The sequence below is a fragment of the Hesperophylax consimilis genome, chromosome 8, assembly GCF_061612785.1.
Source record: "Hesperophylax consimilis isolate HC1 chromosome 8, BYU_Hcon_1.0, whole genome shotgun sequence".
Classification (NCBI taxonomy): Eukaryota; Metazoa; Arthropoda; class Insecta; order Trichoptera; family Limnephilidae; genus Hesperophylax; species Hesperophylax consimilis.
Genome location: NC_142843.1, coordinates 37,989,463 through 38,007,788, shown reverse-complemented (window position 1 = coordinate 38,007,788; position 18,326 = coordinate 37,989,463). Strand labels below are relative to the sequence as shown.

General features: G+C 35.5%; 1 protein-coding gene across 6 annotated transcripts in view; it reads right to left on the bottom strand.

Moving 5' to 3' along the window:
• Positions 1-18,326, bottom strand: part of LOC149422014 (uncharacterized) — a 292,284-nt gene that overhangs the window by 181,396 nt on the left and 92,562 nt on the right. The window contains exon 1 of one of the 6 annotated variants that reach the window (XM_089634226.1): positions 7,340-7,701. The exons of the other annotated variants lie outside the window; for them this stretch is intronic. The gene's annotated coding sequence lies outside the window, so the exon portion shown is untranslated. Of the gene's footprint in view, positions 1-7,339; positions 7,702-18,326 lie in introns of those variants that run through there. 6 annotated transcript variants of the gene reach the window in all.

Sequence of the window (18,326 nt, the reverse complement as noted above, 5' to 3'; positions counted from 1 at the left end):
TTGTGGAAAAGGCTTGCGCAAACAAAATGAGTCAACACAACTTAATACAATGCAAACATTATTAATTAATTAAAGTACTAAAACTGAATTTTCACAAATAATATTTAAAATTCAAAATAACATTGATTATTGAAAGGCTCTGTGAAATAGGTATAGATATTATATTGCAGGACGGTGAAAAATCACGGGATATTATAATCTAATACAAATGTAAGTAGATATTTTATCGCTGGTCTGAATTTTTGGCACATCAGTTCCAATTTTGAAAGTGACAATTTTCTATCAAAATGTCACATTTCAGGTTTGTTTTTTTTTTTTATGTGAAACCCCACAAGAGTTCCAACTGCACTCAACTGGCTGGAGCCAGTGAGACTATGGCATATACCCCGATTGGGGTATATTATGAGGCTGAAGGTAGTGGGGAGGGGAAGAAGTTGAAAGAGAGAGAGGAAGGTGAGGACGTAGTAGGCTATTTAGATCTGGTCACAAAACACGACCAAAGCCATTTGAAGCAACGTCTCAATTCTGAATGGTGGCATACGCCAGGGCGATACTGAGAGTAAATTCCGCTCTGGAACGTGCCACAAATATACTATTTATTATTTTTAATTTCTAAATTGTGACATAATACAAATTAATTAAATAAAATGTACTTGCGCACGTCGGGATTTGAACCCGCGATCACCAGCTTGCTAGTCAAGAGCGTTATTCTTCACAAAATCAGTTCCAATTTTAAAATGCCAGTTTAATTCAAAACAATTCCGAGTTCATTGAACCAGAGTTATAATCACAGACACACAACCGAAATTAGTATTTTTGATGAATATGTACATTGTACGTGTAAAGCAAAGGTGTGAAATTAATTATGCCTTGTATTTTTTTAACTCAATTTCTTATTGGTTCGTGGGTCATCAAGTCTCTAAAGAGCCCTAACGATATTGGGTTTAGTTTAGGTCCAGGTAAATCGAGAGAGAATTACGTAATTGATTACACATCAGTCGAATGGGGACGAGAGTTTTATCTCGACACGACCCATCTTCCGGTCCACAGGGAGAAACAAATAATATAACAGGGCTATCTCGCTCCAAGATCTGGTCAACATCCCAGCCACCGGGGTCCTGAGCCCGTGATTGATCGGTCCACAGCGAGACGAGAGCAATGGACCAGGTTTCTGGGGATATTTCGTATTATTATTTCGTTTGGACATCCGCTCTGTTTGGAACAATAGAACTGTGGATACAATATTTTGCTGAAAACAGACGATCCGTGGAGAGATGTCATTAATTATACAGTCAAGACAGGTTGCATACTATTTGTATTGGGACGGTTGTAGCTTGTGTAGGTAGTCGATGTGGATATAATATTATCTGTTATGCTTTGATCTGCGCATATTCAAAATACGAAAAACATATGAATAAAGAATAATAAATCAGTCAACAAGTCTACAATGTTGTTGGGTACAGTGGTTGGTTGTTGACCACTGGTCTGAAAAAAAAATTATATTGAATATTGCTAATTTGTTAAGAATCTCTTCAATTTTTTAGTAATCCGATTAAAAACGGGATTGCAGGCCCTTAACGAATATATGAATGAATTGGTAGGTTTCCAAAGAAACTTTTAGTAAAATACAAATGTATTATCACAATGTCGGAACAGCCTAATATTTCTACATTTCGTCATTGTATATTATCAAGACAAATGCAGGTGCTGGTACACGTGATCCGATATATTATGAATTAACTAAATGTTTATCAGAAAACGGCCTGCAATCAGTGTTTAACAATAATTTGAAGAGATTTGTAATAAATTAGCAATACTCATTTTTGTCGGCATGGATTTACTAAAATCAAAGGCAAACTGGTGATCTTCGGTCCTTCGTGTTTCACTATTTCATAAAAGTCTGCTAAATTAAATTGGCTAATAAATTCCTAGTCGTACGTATCATTTTAGGTGATCGTGTTGCCGTAGTATAGTATTCATAGGTACATAGGTAACTGAGAATTTATAGAAACACTTTTAATGTCCCTCGTGTTTTTTTTCTTCGGAAGATTCACTCAGGCCAACATTTTATTCCTTTCCCTAAAAATACTCTCCTCACAACATCCCCAAAGATGACATAGGCCCTTAGGGATAAGTAAAATGTTAATTTGTTTTGTCTGCTCTGTCTATTGCATAAAAATTAAATAAATATGAAGATTCAACGTTTTTCGCGAACATCTTTTATTATTTTTAATCTAAGGAGCTGTACGCTAAATGGGACCTTAATGCAAACATACGGAAGTGATAAACGTAATGCAAAACGGAAGTTCCGCAAGGATCTTTTTGCAACACAATACATTCTCGGCAAACACAATAGTAAGGTTCAGGTATACGAAAAATTAAATCAAACACGCCGATTCCAGCTGAATAAGCAAACACAATAAAAAAATACCAAAAAGAATCCAAGAGTCGTAAAAACGACCAAAAGCATCGTTCCGAGAAGCAAACATTGATCAAAAACACAAATTTATCTAAGTATCTGTTAATTTGACACATAACAAAACCGAAACTCTTCGCATGGTCATAAAAATACGACACATGGCTCTCGCAGTTTCTTAAATTATGTAAGTCATAGAAAATTATGCTATTTTATAAAAGAACACAAGCGATAGGAAGCGGCCAGTATGTATTATAATCCGCCGAGTTGACACCATTCGTCCATTGTGTGTGTCACGGACGTTCGGAATTTGAATTTGAAAATGGAATAATGGCGTGCACATTGCATAGATTGGTCGGCATCCGGTCACGTTTTGTGAGCTAATCGGAAGCATGCTCGGAACACACGTTTGGGGTGTATTTAGGTTGCGGCTTATTGGTTTATGATGGGTGTAAGCTCACCGGTGCACTGTCCACTAATTGGAACAGTTTTGGCTGCTTTGAATCAACATTAATTTAATTATGTCAACATTACTCAAATTGCATTCATATTAGAGTATTCGCAACACTGTTCATCAGAGACATCACTATTTAAGTGTCAACAACATTAATCATGCATAATGCGCAATATTGCAAAACGAATAGTGATAGATGGAACATATATTTTTGTAAATATAATTACGACGCAGTAGGCAGAACACCAAATTTAATGCAGACTGCTTGGTTAATAAATATAAATATTTAGGAACCGCCACCAAATACTATTATTTAAAATCTAATTAACTAGCAACAGTTGCACAAGGTGTACGGATTATTTTACGACCTTCAGAAGGACTTAGAATTGGAATAATTATAAAGAAACGGCTTAACAAAGGGAGTCCGAATAAAGGACCCTAATCCTGTGAAGGTAGGCGGAGGCACGAGAAACGAGGTGTCGGAAACGTTTCCAATTCGGACGTGTCAACAGGTTTTTTGTGTGACCAGTCCTTCAAATAGAAATACACCATCACGACCAATGAAGAATTTGAATATTTTAAGATGGAAATAAATATACAGGACTCGGAGTTGAGCCTTGAGGAACGCCGTAATTCTCTACTCACATACATTTACAGCGGATGAAGGTGCACTGGTTTTAAATGGTGTGATTGGGTTGATAGTTAATCTTTTGTGGGAGGGATTAAAATCTTTGATTTGTATTATTATAATAGGTATGGACGTAACCTAGTTATAAAAATGACAATATATATAAAAGCGTTTTGAAAAATGATCCGTTATTTTCCAAAATTAATTGTCACACAGAAACCCCATGTGACTGTTGCTTAGTTTTTTATTGTAATATAGCCAATAAATTAGAAATCATTACATCAAAAGATTATCTATCGCTATTGCTAATGATAATGAATCAATATCGAAAAACAAAAACGAGGAGGAAACTTGAGAACTATTTACCGCTGTTCTTAGGAAATTACTCTGTTAATAATTAATAACGACATGGATCTTCAGTTATTTACACAAGAATACAAGTGTGGGTGAGATCTAACGAGACTACCAACGTCACAATCGTTAAGTTCCACAAACATTGACACGACTCGTAAATACATTAGGTGAGGCCGACGATAGAAAAATAAAATAAACATAATACTATATTGATTGCATGAGAATTAAGACTTTAGCGAGCGTCTGTGGTAGAGCGCTGTGATCCTTAGTTCTAGACGCGACGTGAGGAGTTCAATACCCAGTGAAGTGAAAACGAACCATTTTGTATGTTAGTTTCACTTCTTAATTTCTTTCGCTCACGACATTCCCCAGATGGGCACACAATAGTACCAATGGCCACGCGCAGTAGGACATTTGGGTTGTAAGTAAATCCAAGTAAGTCTTTTAAAATCAATCTTATATTAGCAATTAATACGTCTACGAAAAAGCGGAAACCATTAAAAAACATCAACATCCAAAGTGACTTGTCGGTTTTCCGTTTGAACGGGGACGGCAAACATTGTCTCGGCTGTTGACAGAGAGCGCATAGAGAGAGGTACGAAACGCGGAGACCAAACAAGAGTGGCTAATCCAACAAAAGGACGGAAGCGCGAGTGTTGACAGAGCGGCTGCCGAAATGGAAGAAGTCACAAAGTCACCGAGATGTCTTGTCGACCTGTCGCGGGCGTAGGTGTCACCGCGCCTCGTCATTTCTCACGTCACAAGTGGTGAATAACGAGATGGTTGACTTTAGAGCGCTTTTTAAAGAAAAAATGGTAACAAAATAACGAATTAATTTCGACATATTCTATATATCATGCAATTCGATGGAGTTCAAAGAGTGAATGATTCGTCGATCATTAAGACGATTTTTACTCAAAATCGTGGCTGATTTAAATATGTTTATGTCAGAAGGATAGCTAGGTGAATACATTTTTCGAATCAAAACAGGAAAGCGTTTGCTTACAATGTTTCCTGAGATGTTTTTGATACACCGATCGGCAAACCAAAGAGCCGAACCAGTAACTTTGATGGCATCTAGGAAGCCAGGAAAAGCAGAGCAAGGTCTTCGATGCGCTGGACTGGTCTTTGATATTTACGTTCGATACGTTGCGTTGGCGCACACAACAACCGTCTTCTCTCTTGTTAGTGCAGGATTGTACAGGGCTGAAATGAATTCTTCAGGGTAAATTGCGTAGGAAGCACAATCCTCAACAACGAGGGCACGACTGAAGAATAAGCCAGATGGACTATTTGGTTTATTATCGCTTCCAGTCATCAATTGGGTAACTTTATCGAATCTGCATTGCATCTGCACTTCGAAGTGATTTACATGAAGGCCTGAACAATCTACCGATCAACCTAAACGTGGTCTACATAAGACTAAATCTCAAATAATATAACATCTAGGTTAGGGTTAAAACATCGCATACTTAATTAAGAAAGTAATTGATACGAAGTACCTAACTAAATAAATTAAACTAAGCCCAGAATGTTCTAATTATAATTTGTCCCAGAAGATTCATTTGACGCTTTCTCTTTTAAAGATAAACCGGTTCTTAATCCTGAAAAGAAGTGCGAAATTGTTACGCTAATAAACCATTCATTTATATTAAGATGTCAAGCATTTGAGGTTAGAGGACAAAAAACTGGAATATAAATTATACATGTAATGTTAATAATAATATATTCAACGTTCAGTCATGTCAGCTACAATGTGGGTACGATATGAAGTTAACCTACATTCCGAATCATAAAAATTAAATTGTTAACATACTCTGTAAACACGCAGACAACGGAGATGAAATTAATGATTGAATGGAAGCCATAACAAAAATAAAAACACCCAGATACAACCGTAATCAATTTCACTTTCCGAGCAACGTTATCTGTTCTGATGGTTTTGTTTACACATCAATACATTATTTACACAATTGCTTTTCAATTATTGGAGTTCACCCAAAGCGCACTTAGCACACATATATTATTGAAGGTTAAACAATTTACGGCCCAGCAAGCCACAGCCTACATAAAATACGTCACGTCATATACTCATATGTAATGTTGGATGGAAGATTGGCCAAAATATGTTAATTTAAAAAAATTCGGCTCTCCAAGTGCAAATATTTCTAAAAATTTGTACATACTAATAATTTATCATATTTGAAGGAGGGTGAGATTCTTTGAAGTTGTCATTACGTTTATTAATATATTGCACGGAGAAAAATGAGTATTGCTGATTTATTAAAATCCGGATAGAAACGGGATTGCAGATTTTTCCCGTTAAACTTTTAGTACATTCGTAATATATCGGAAAACGTGTTCATTCACCTGCATTTGTCCTGATAATACACAATGACGAAATGCGAAAATATTTTTTTTTTATTAACACATGTTCCGAGATCGCGATAACGGTGACCGGATAACTCATCAAAATGATAATTCAACACACCTATAAAAAGTGCTATAAAGTTATGAAAAGTGATGAAACAAAAACTAGGTTAAATATGTTACATATGTAACTACTAACCAATAATTGGAGCCCGCGATAACACATTCGTGTTTTACTGAAAATTTATAAGAAAACCTATCAATTCACTCGTTAAACCGTTAAAGCCTGCAATCCCGTTTTTAACCGGAGTACAAATAATTTGAAGAGATTCTTAATAAATTAGCAATATTTTAAATCAGTAAGTTTTCTCCGTGTGAGTGAGGTATTGGCAAAGTTTTTTTTTAAAAACGTGAGGTTATAATATATGTTGGCGACCCCTTTGCTGTTCGCCTCTCGTATATGTATTATTCCAATTCATCGAATGCAAATATTTATTTGATCGATTTATGACATAATTTGTATAAACAACGTTTATAAATCAAACACAATAATATGCTAAAGGATGTCGTCAAAGTTTCACCTAGAATCATCACGGTGTCTTAATGCTAATTTAACACCAACGAGCTAACCAAAACCATACCTTCGCCTAAGCCTGGTGCTCACAACCCAAAACTGTATAAAAATCAACAGCCAAGATGACGCCGAAGTTTGAGCAACATAATAAAGAGACGATGGAATTATCAATGAATACGAAGTCACCATACTAAAACAACATACGACGCTAGACCTAAAACAATAGGTACTCATAAATCATAAAAAGAACAACTAAGTGATGCTGAATTTGGATCAACACGACGTTAAAAGTAGGTAATGTCTAAATATAAAAATGCCACACATAAACAACATATAATACTTATAAACTGATCGAAACCATAACATTACCTAATTCCGGTGGCCACTAATCAAAACTGTATAAAAAAAACAGCATGCAGACGTTGAATTTTTACTAACGATAACTGTTGACCAACAAGAAACATTAAAATAATCACTAAACATAATTTGATCGTACTGAAACAACATCATACACAAATAAAATAATCAAAACTATAGCCTTACCTAAGCCTGGTGCTCATTAGCCCAAACTGTATTAAAATTAACACCCAAGACGACGATGAAATTGGAGCAATACGATGAAGACAAGCCGAAGTAATCCTTGAACGAAGCAAACGATTTTGGAATATAGAACAGAACTTTTTACGTCGTTGGCACTTTTCTAGAGTTTATTAAAAGAACTTCCGTTATCCGAGCAAAGGCAGGAAGTAATACAAATGACCGGCGGACATTATTTGGACAACAATACCTCTATACGCACCGGCGATTCACTGTTGTTTCACTAAACCATTGATCATACTCGTATTTCATGAATGAACGAACGTATTCCGGCGGTCGCGCTCCCAGACTGAACTGGTACTGTTTTGTTTACCGTAGCTTGCGAGCGGCGATGGAAAACACACGAAGTAGATAGACTATCTAAACAGTGGAAAAGCATTATTTAAATGCGAAGAAGAAAAGCAAATTTACTGTTAGCCCGTCTTTCCACGGGTCGGTAAGCAAGCGACATAAACCAAATGCTGCAAAACCCCGCGCAGAAAATTCAGTTCGCTATGGTAAGGTAACGGTCTGCAGCGCAGTTCAGTGTGGAACTTTTCTGCGCAGGATCTTACAGCATTTGGTTTATTTAACAATAATTTGAAGCGGTTTAAAGGGCGCAACAATTCGTTGATGCATGAAACCAACTGCGAGATAATTTTCTTAAGTGTTTTAAAATTTTCGACATTGATTGAGATACAAACTAAGAACTTGTGTTTGCGGAAGGTTTTGCGGCTGTTGAGGTCATTATTGCTTCTATTGTCGTCGTTATGCGAATGAGTATAATCTGGAGAAAGATCTTAACTTGAGGAACGTACCTACATACTAAAAGAAAAAAAAGGATTGTCCTAACAAAATCTGAAACGCAGTTAGAATAGTCCTGCAACAAAGTGACGAAATGAAAGCTTTACGGAAAGTGTAGAATAAAGGCCACAGGATTTGTGGATCTTCTATTTATATAAATAATTATATTTACAAGAGTGCGTCCTGTGACGGGCGGAGAGCGTGGATTTGATTTGTTTACAAATATAAAATTTTATTATTGATTGACGAAATTTTACACACTTGACCTTTAAAACAAGAGGGAGATCACTGTCCACATGAAAAGCCCAGGCAATGCCGGAGCCTAAGAGAATAAATGTATCTGTAGATACATTACATTTATCACGTATCATATATAACAAGAGGGAGGTCACTGTCCACATGAAAAGCCCAGGCAATGCCGGAGCCTAAAAGAATAAATGTATCTGTAGATGCATTACATTTATCACGTATCATATATAACAAGAGGGAGGTCACTGTCTACATGAAAAGCCCAGGCAATGCCGGAGCCTAAAAGAATAAATGTATCTGTAGATACATTACATTTATCACGTATCATATATAACAAGAGGGAGGTCACTGTCCACATGAAAAGCCCAGGCAATGCCGGAGCCTAAAAGAATAAATGTATCTGTAGATACATGACATTTACCACGTATCATAAAACAAGAGGGAGGTCACTGTCCACATGAAAAGCCCAGGTAATGCCAGAGCCTAAAAGAATAAATGTATCTGTAGATACATGACATTTATCACGTATGAATAAGTAACCTCATTATTATGATTTCTTCTGGAACGAATACAACATGTCGAAAAGAAGCGAACATCATATCAAGTATATAGGTATCTCAATATATCGATGGAAGCGAATAACAACTACGCCGAAAAAAGAGCATTTTGGAAATCAGACGCGTTGAATGGAGTAGAGTCGGTAAACAATTCGGCCATGGGAGTCCATCAGGTACGAGATGTAAACACCAGACCGCCGTCTTGGCCGTGGTCCAGCGACTGCCGGATGCAGCAGGCCCCCAAAGCACAACACTCCTGCTGAGTGCGTCATCACAGCCGCCGCTATTATTGTGTGGAATTATGGTAAATGGTGAATGCACGAGCAATCATCGATCACGAGGAGATCAAAAGCTGGAGACACCAGTTCCCACGGTATCTGGACCGTCATTGGAGAGGATGCTGCTTTTGTGGTAAAATGCGATTCGAGACTTTCACAGTCGGTAATATTTTTATATGTCGGTAAATTTATCAAGAAGGGAAAATGTAAAACACTCTTTCGTACAATTATTTTTTGATCGATATCATAAAAAGTTTTTCAAGGTTAGAAACTGCTTGGTTTGCGTATACAACGTAGGCATTATAAGCGATATATGAGAATCTAAAATTAAATACACTATCAACAGAAACAATAGAGCAAAGTTTTTTACTATTATACATTTTATTGATAAGAAAGAAGTATTTAAAAATACTTCTTTTTTGGTTTGACTGAGGATTGAAGAAGGATTTGAATTTTATTGAAGGATTGAGGAAGGCCTCCTCAGGGACTGGGGTTACCGATCTAAAAATTGAGCCAAATGCCAATAGGGTAGAACCGACATTTATATTGTATATTAACTGCTGTAAAGTTGAAATTTGTATATTTCCGCGTTTGTATGCGTGATTGTAATCAAACGATAGAATGCATTGCCATCGACAACGAGTACATCTGCCGAGTTTCAGCTCAATCGAATGTCGGGAAGTGGGTTAATTTCCACTTCCAAGATTTGCATTAGTTCATTCACGAAAACAAACTAGAAATTCAAAACAGATGTATTTAAAAACTGGATTAGTGATTGGCAAAATCGGAAAACATTGGTAATGATAACAATATTTTATGTTCATAAATAAACGGAATTCTGCGTTGTTGTTCTAATTTCCTACCAGGAGGTTGGAAAAATGACCCCCCTGGCATCGAACAAACTTTAATTTTATGACTATGTCGAGGAGGCAAAGGAGGCGTCTATTTCAAACTATCTTTTCACATATATATATTTACCATATTAATGCCATTCCTCAAAATATTAACATGGAATCATATTTTATTTATTTATTTATTTTGTTTATTTTTGTTTATTGCAGAAACAAACAGTACATAATTACATAGATGACAATAGTTACAAAGTTATAAAAGTTAGTATAATAATTGGTACCAATGACATGTCGCTGACATATATACATAGGAGGTATATTATACATTTACGGTTAGGTTACATTTTTAAGTTAAGTTAATTAGTGTGCTGGGGAAGGAGAGAGGTGTGTGTGAGTGTTTGTGTGTGTGTACGTGTGCGTATGTGTCTGTGTGTGGTTGTATGTGTTATGTTGGCGAATTTAGTGTGCTAAAAAAGTTTTTCTTAAATAGAGGGAGAGAATCAAAAAATATATCGGTACTTGTGCTTGTTTGAATTGAGTTGAATGTTTGAAGGATGCGAGAAATAGGGGAATTGGCTGCAGCGTTTGTATTATTACTAGTTGTGTAAAAAAGGTTGGTGTGTCGAGTTCTTTTAGATGGGGTGTTAAAATTTATTTGAGATAGAAGTTCTGAGCAGTCTATTTCGTTGTGTATTATTTTATGGAGAAATGTCATGTCAGCTACCGTTCGCCTGGATTTCAGGGATTGGAGAGTGCAGATATAATTATTGTTGTATTTATAACCTAGGTACTTAATAAATTTATTTTGTATGCGCTCTATATTATTGACATAGTAAGTGTATTTGGGATTCCAGACAGGCGATGCATATTCCAGTGTACTTCTGACTAGTGAGAAATAAAGCATTACTAGCGTACGTGGATTTTTAAATAATTTACTCAGACGCAGTATGAAACCTAACATTTTGTAAGATCTAGCAGTGATTGAAGAAATGTGCGTATTAAATATAAGTTTACTATCTACGTAGACTCCAAGGTCCTTACATTCGGTTTTTGAGATCACGGGTTCATCGCGGAGTGAATAGGGAAAGTTAATTATATGTTTGTTTCTGGTGAAGGACATAGTGTGGCATTTTGAAACATTGAGGTCCAAATAATTAGCTGTGCAGTAGTTGCAGAACCTATCTAAGTCACTTTGTAGCTCTCTACAGTCCGATAGAGAGATGACCGTTTTATAAATTTTCATGTCATCTGCAAACATTAAAAATTTTGAGTGTTGGAAACATGAGCCTATGTCGTTTAAGTATATATTAAAGAAAAGCGGACCAAGATGGGAACCCTGAGGAACGCCCGAGGTTGCGTTTATTATTTTGGATAAGACACCATTTATTGAGATAACTTGACTACGATTACTAATGTATGACTTAATCCATCTAAATAAATCACCGTGTATTCCAAGACGAGTAAGTTTATTTAAAAGAATTGAGTGAATAACGCGGTCGAAGGCCTTTGAAAAATCGGTGTACATAGCATCGACCTGTACCCTTTCGTCCATATTGCTGTGCAAATAATTGACAAATAGGACCAGGTTAGATGTAGTAGACCGGTTTTTCATGAATCCGTGTTGGTTGTGTGTAATTGCTGTAGCGATAGTCGGGTAGAGTTGGTCGTAAACGATTTTTTCAAGAATTTTACTTAAGATAGGAAGTTGAGAGATAGGTCTATAATTTGTAACGTCATGTTTATCGCCTTTTTTATAAATGGGAGTTATTAATATAAAGTATTATATTTATATAGTTATTTATATAAACTGCTTACTGCGATTTAAAGCCAATGAATCCACCTATATTTCACAGTTTATCCCATATTTTTAGGTTCCATAAATTTGGCACATTACGGCAATCAATCGCTCAAAACGTTTTTGCAAATTGGCATAATATGCCAAAAATCACTCGAGTGGTTGCAAATCGTTTATCTTGAAATAGATTGTTTGTTGTTTGCTACAGTAAACAAACTACCATCATTTGCTTATACATACTTTCATTATAATTAAATAGTTATCAAATTATGACAAATGATTGTAATGAGTTTATATTACAATTACCTACAATTCAACGAATTATACATTTTCATTCAACACTCGACAACACGTAGCTAAAAATAAACAATTCTTGTTCCATAGTATGTCCCAATCTTGTTACCAACTACTTATTCATTTACCAAAGCAATCGCCGTCCCGCAGACTGCCAACACGTAGACATGTAAGTGTAAAATAACAATAAGATGTCATCACAGTTCATTCATTGACAAAAATAATATCCAATTTGTGAATGAAACCGCGAAGAACGGCCTTGGCCAGCTATGATACTACAAACAATAAAACGATACAAACAGAGTTGATTGGAATTAAGTGGCTTGGACACGATATGAGATATTTTTATCGCAATGGTATTTGAATGTTGATATCTTTCTTATAATTATTTGATATGTTCTGAGATGTGTACATAATTATATTAGTACCATAAATCATTTTTTTAGATAAAGTGTGTAATATGTACGTAATATAAAAAAACCTTGTAAACGAATTGCAGGTTTCAAATAATACCGATATGTACGACTTGCTTGCACTATATGTATAACAATATTCTAAAGCGTAAGATTCCGTGCATCAGAATTTTAGTGTTCATTCTTCAAGCCGACAAGTCACGCGGCTGGCCGAATAAAACGTCGTTCTCTGCGAGAGCGTCGTCCCGTCTTGCCACGCTTGCTACGCAAGAGTTGGTCTTACCTCCTAGGCGCGCCAAAAGATGTTTCTAATCAAAAATATTAAAAGGGCAACACATCAACGTTTCTCTAATGATCAGAATTATTTAATGGTACCGAGACAAACAAGAGATGGATAAAAACAGAAATACTGTCCATAGAGCCAAAAAGATTGAATCTAAAAATGTTATTTTGGACTCATTCGCAGGGTTGCGTGGAGAATTCCCCAAATTGCAAGGAATTTCTAAGATTTTACAATAATTTTTGTTATTTGTTTTTGGGGTGTTATGCCGTGTTGGGCTAACTCCTTCTTTAGCCAACGTTTCGGACAGATTTGCAGTGTCCATCATCAGGGCAGATGTGTTATCTCATCTGACCTGATGATGGACACTGCAATGCTGTCCGAAACGTTGGCTAAAGAGGGAGTTAGCGCAACACGGCATAACACCCCAAAAACATATAACAAAAATACTTTTGGCCGTGAAAATCTTTAATCATATTTTACAATGATTGGTTGTTTTGCGGGAAAAATGGGGGGGATTCCGGGCATTTCTTGATATTCAACCATTTAAAAAAATAATATTTACAATAATTGTGAAAATGTACTATAATTTCGTCTTCTTCTAAACAATAAAAACATCTATTTTTAAACCCCGAACGAAAGAGAAAACCCTAAGATTGCAATAGAATTGGGTCATTTCGTAGGTAAAGTGACTTGTGGGGAATTTGAAAGTCTATGAATTGAAGTCTATGTGGGTATTTTAGAAGATATGCATTGGCAACCCTGCTCATTCAATGCACACGAGATGTACATTGTTAATTCGAACAGGGGCCATTACAATCAACACTATCGAGGAAAATAACAATCTCAAGTCAACGTACACTTGGTGTAGTATGAATAAGAAAATGTTCTGTTGTTGTATGTGTGAATATTTCGTTTGGTAATCCAATCATCAAGTGTTAGAGCATTGATATAAATTGTCAACACAAGGTGAGTCCCCCACGGCCTCATGATGTTACTTTTTGGGATGCTTCCTTGCACTCATTACGCCTTGACTAATCACAGAGGCGATTGAAATTTATAAGCACCTGATTATCATTAATGTGTACGAAGCGACAAGTTCCACATATTATTATCTTGGTGATCGGTGTGACCTACATTGATGAGATCGACTCTTGTATTATTAAAATCTTTACATACAGTGCACATCTGTCTTGTCGAAGAACACTACAGAATACCAGAAAAGTTAGGTCTAGCAGTGATGTTGTCCTTTTCTGGATTAGTTTATTGAACAACACGATTATTTTGCTTAATAAGAGTGGCCCTCTTGGGTCACGATTCTTACTTTGGTAGGTAGCTGTAGAAATAATTTTTAAGGGCGCACGTTGAATATATCTGTGCACACAGATAATAGTTCAAATTCGTCCGTAATAGTTTACAATACACTCCCGCAGTCCCCTTTAACCCTCAGCAGTCCGACGATACAGAATATTAATATAGCACACATCACATTTCATTTAAATTCACTTACAAAATGTTTCTTACAAAATATTTGTGAATGTAATTTTATTTTAAATAAAGAGTTTAATTTTATTGAAGAAGATAATAGTAACAAATCTAAACGAAACATGAAACAGAACAAGACATAGAAAAAAATAGCGGTCTCAATTCTCAGTTAAATTTTATTTATTGGTTCTGCCTGAGTTTTATCTTAATTTTTTCGAGACAATTACTGGAAGTTATCCAATATTCCATTGAGGATGTTTACGAAAGCAGCATTCACTTTACAAATAATTGTTAGTTAATTAGTCATATTTGGACCAGCGTAGTTCAATCCAAACTATTTTATGTATGCGTTTGAAATTATGAAACTGGACAACCTTGGCGGGGATTATTTGACCTCTGCACTCGCTAAGAAGTGGTTTCACAGCTTTTTATTAGAAGCATCATGAGGAAGTATAAATAATCTTGAAGCGATACGATTGTGATCATAATCACGAAAACACCAATTTCATTACCAGTCCACACTTCGGACCACAACTCGGAAATAATATGAATAGTAGTTATGTGAACAGTAGACCTGGCGTCTTAAAAAGTATGTTTCTAGTTTTCTCTTATTTAAGAAATCAAAACCAAAATTTCCTCTGACATCATAATATTTGTAAGTAGATACTTAAAAAACCTTCATTTTTAATTATAAACCATACATTTAAAAAAAAAAAAAAAATAGTAAATTTTACTTAATAGTAATATGAGTTTAAGGCGATGCACTACGTCGTGTAATATTTTAAATTGAGCTGCTATCAATAACAACCCTTACGTAGATGGCGATAAGGTTTAAATTCCCGCTTAACACCATCCGCCTGTTTTGATTTATGCAAGAAAAAAACGTGGCCAAAAAGTGCCTTTTATTTTATTTTGTGGATGGATGATGTTCAGGAATAAATATTTAATTTTTTTTCGATCATTTTATAAATAACTTAATTTGCCACATTATACAATAAAATCATAACCGAAAATGGGTTCATAAGTAGGAGATTTTGAACTTTAAAGCTATTTTTATAGGCCTGACACTTTATTTTTTCTGGGCTTATAAAAAGACTTATCTAAAAAATACTCGATTATTTCAAAGGTCAAGATGTATTCTACTCGCAGTATTTAATTAAAGCATCTGAAATTCACATTTCTAGGTGATCAAATTTTCAAAACAAAAACACATGATTTTGAATTACTACGTATGGCATCGCCTTAAGACAAAAAGAAAATAAAACTAGTCAAAAGTAGATGTTAATTATCTGAAAAGAACATTGAAATGCCAGGAGTACACGCGCTACCAGGAGTAAACTAGTTGTTAGAAGGTGAAGAAACCACTCTCTCGTAATTAACTCCGGATGTTGTGTGGTGTCTGGAATCATACTGCCCACAAACGCGCTGATCGAATCGTCCTAATAGCCAGGACGTTAACTTCTCAGCCAATACAAATTTCCGGCTTGAAGATGTACATAATTCTGTTCATTTTTCATTCGTTGCGCATATCTTTTGTGTGTTTTGTGCAACGTCTGTAATTCTCACGGCTTCTTGGAAATGACAAGACATCCGATTGTATTTTGGTACTTGTGTCCAAGTGAATTCGAATTAAAAATACATCACATCCCGGTCATTAAAACGTTCACGAATTCTTTGAAATAATTCAACTAGCACCAGCCAGCATTCACCATCAGCGAATTAAATTGTCTTGAATTACTAAATGTCGATAAGGGGTCGTCCATAGATCACGTCACGAAATTCTTTAATCACCCTTCCCCTCTTGTAGCTAAGTCACACTTTCTTAGTCCCCTCACATTAAATTACACCTAAACCTCCCTCCTACATAGCATCTTTCAATTACATGCTATGAACATTATTTGATCGCGAAGAGAGAATTTTATAGTTCGTGAACCTTAAAAGAATATAATTTTATGCAACCCTCACTCCCTTCTATATCTTTGTCTCATCTATACCCTCTTTCCCGTACGATGTGACGTGTTTTATGAACGGCCCCTAACTGAAATTACAATATTAAAACCATTCATAATTTTGAACCATCAAAATGTCAAAAACAAGCAAGGATTAAGTATAAGAGACAAGTTAGGTATTTAGTAATAATGAAAAGTAGAAATGAAGATTATTTTTTGTTTGTGGTTGTGACAATGTAGAAAAAGTAACCTGGTAGCATGTATTATATTGGCAATTTACCGAATTAACCTGGTAACATATAATATATAAGGATTTACAGTGCATGAGATAAGTTAGGTAAGTGAGTAGTATTGAACAATGTGAGCCATGTACCTGATAACATGCTGGAAGAATTACATTAAGATTTACAACATAAAGAGATATATGTTAGGTTATGTGTTTACAAGTGTTTATAAAGGACAATATAAAAGTGTCAATTCCAAGGCTCAGTTGTTTCGCAGAAATTCAGGTGTGACAAAGTCATCAACATTTACATTTAAAAGGTCCCCATTAATCTCCGATTCTAGGTGACTTTCAGCTTTTTATCAATTTGTAATAAGCCGACAAGCTTAATAAAACGATAGTTGTCCTCTTCAGCTGATCATAATTCGTTCAAAAGCTGAAACGTACTTAGAATCGGCATTCAACTGGGATCAAAAAACCAAAATGGCGCTGAATGGCTATTTTATGACAATTTTACATTTTAATGTCTGTGAAACAACCCGTCAAGAAACGATCAACCTCCCCGACGATGGAAAATACTATAAATATGTACTTCCAAGTTCCGAGAGGCAAATCTTAGCCAGGCACAGAAGTCGCTGATTCATATATTATATACCTACATAGTTTAGTGAGAAATAAGCATAATTGTAGATTTCTAAGGAATTTCTTATAAGGCTTCCCCGCTTTTGGTTCTACAGCCCATGGCGCCATGAGCTCGTTGTAGATTTTTTCCCGCGGAAACTCGTAATGAGTCCAGGAACTATGGTGAGTAACCCCATAAAACACTTCCACATATGATTCTGTCTTCCTAGATGACCTGATAGATACGAGCTAAGGCGCATTATGTAAATTGTTGGATTGAATGCTTCGGTCATGGTACTCATTTAACAGAGCGCTCGGGGCATGAGAAAAATGCGCATGGAGAGGCATTAAAATACCATTAGTTTAATATGCAAGACGATAGCACTTTAAAAAAAAAACAAACTTGGTTGAAATATTTGAAAAAACTGCGCTTTACAACAAAGAAAGCACAATTATTAGAAGGGTATTCTATTCAATATTAGTAATGTGGAGCAAGAAAAAGGAAGCTGGCATTCTTCCAAGTACAGTTTCCACGTCACGAAAATTGCAGTATTCCAATTCCATTTTTTACTCAATATTTTCTAAGTTAGGAAGACGGTATTTGTCATTTCTACGGATGTGACCAGGGTTAAATTAAGGATGTTAAGAGAAGTACCCGACTTACACTACTAACTAGTGATTCCTTACATTATGTCGAGTAAAAATGTTAATTTAATTTTGATTACATTACAGCAAAATATGGCAAAGTATAACATCACAACTGCAATTCTACAAATAATTCAACACTCCTCACACACCAACACTAAACCAGTCTTTAATTCTGACATAGGTACACCAACACAAAACACGATCACAAAATCAAATACATTTATAGTCATCTACTTACACGACCAAATTTGGAATTAACTCCTTACGATACATTGCACATAAGCAATATAACGCATTACCTAATAATTTAAAACTTCCGGCAACGAACAAAAAAACATTGGCCAAAGCTCTTAAAAGCTATTTCCTTAGCAGTTTCATTAATGACCAACACAATCTTTTTCTGGAACTCCATAATAACATCTTCGTTTATTTATTTTAATGTATTTTATTTATTTGTCTTGTCCTTAATCTAATGTTGTCTTTCCCGAAATGAGTTTTATAAACTCA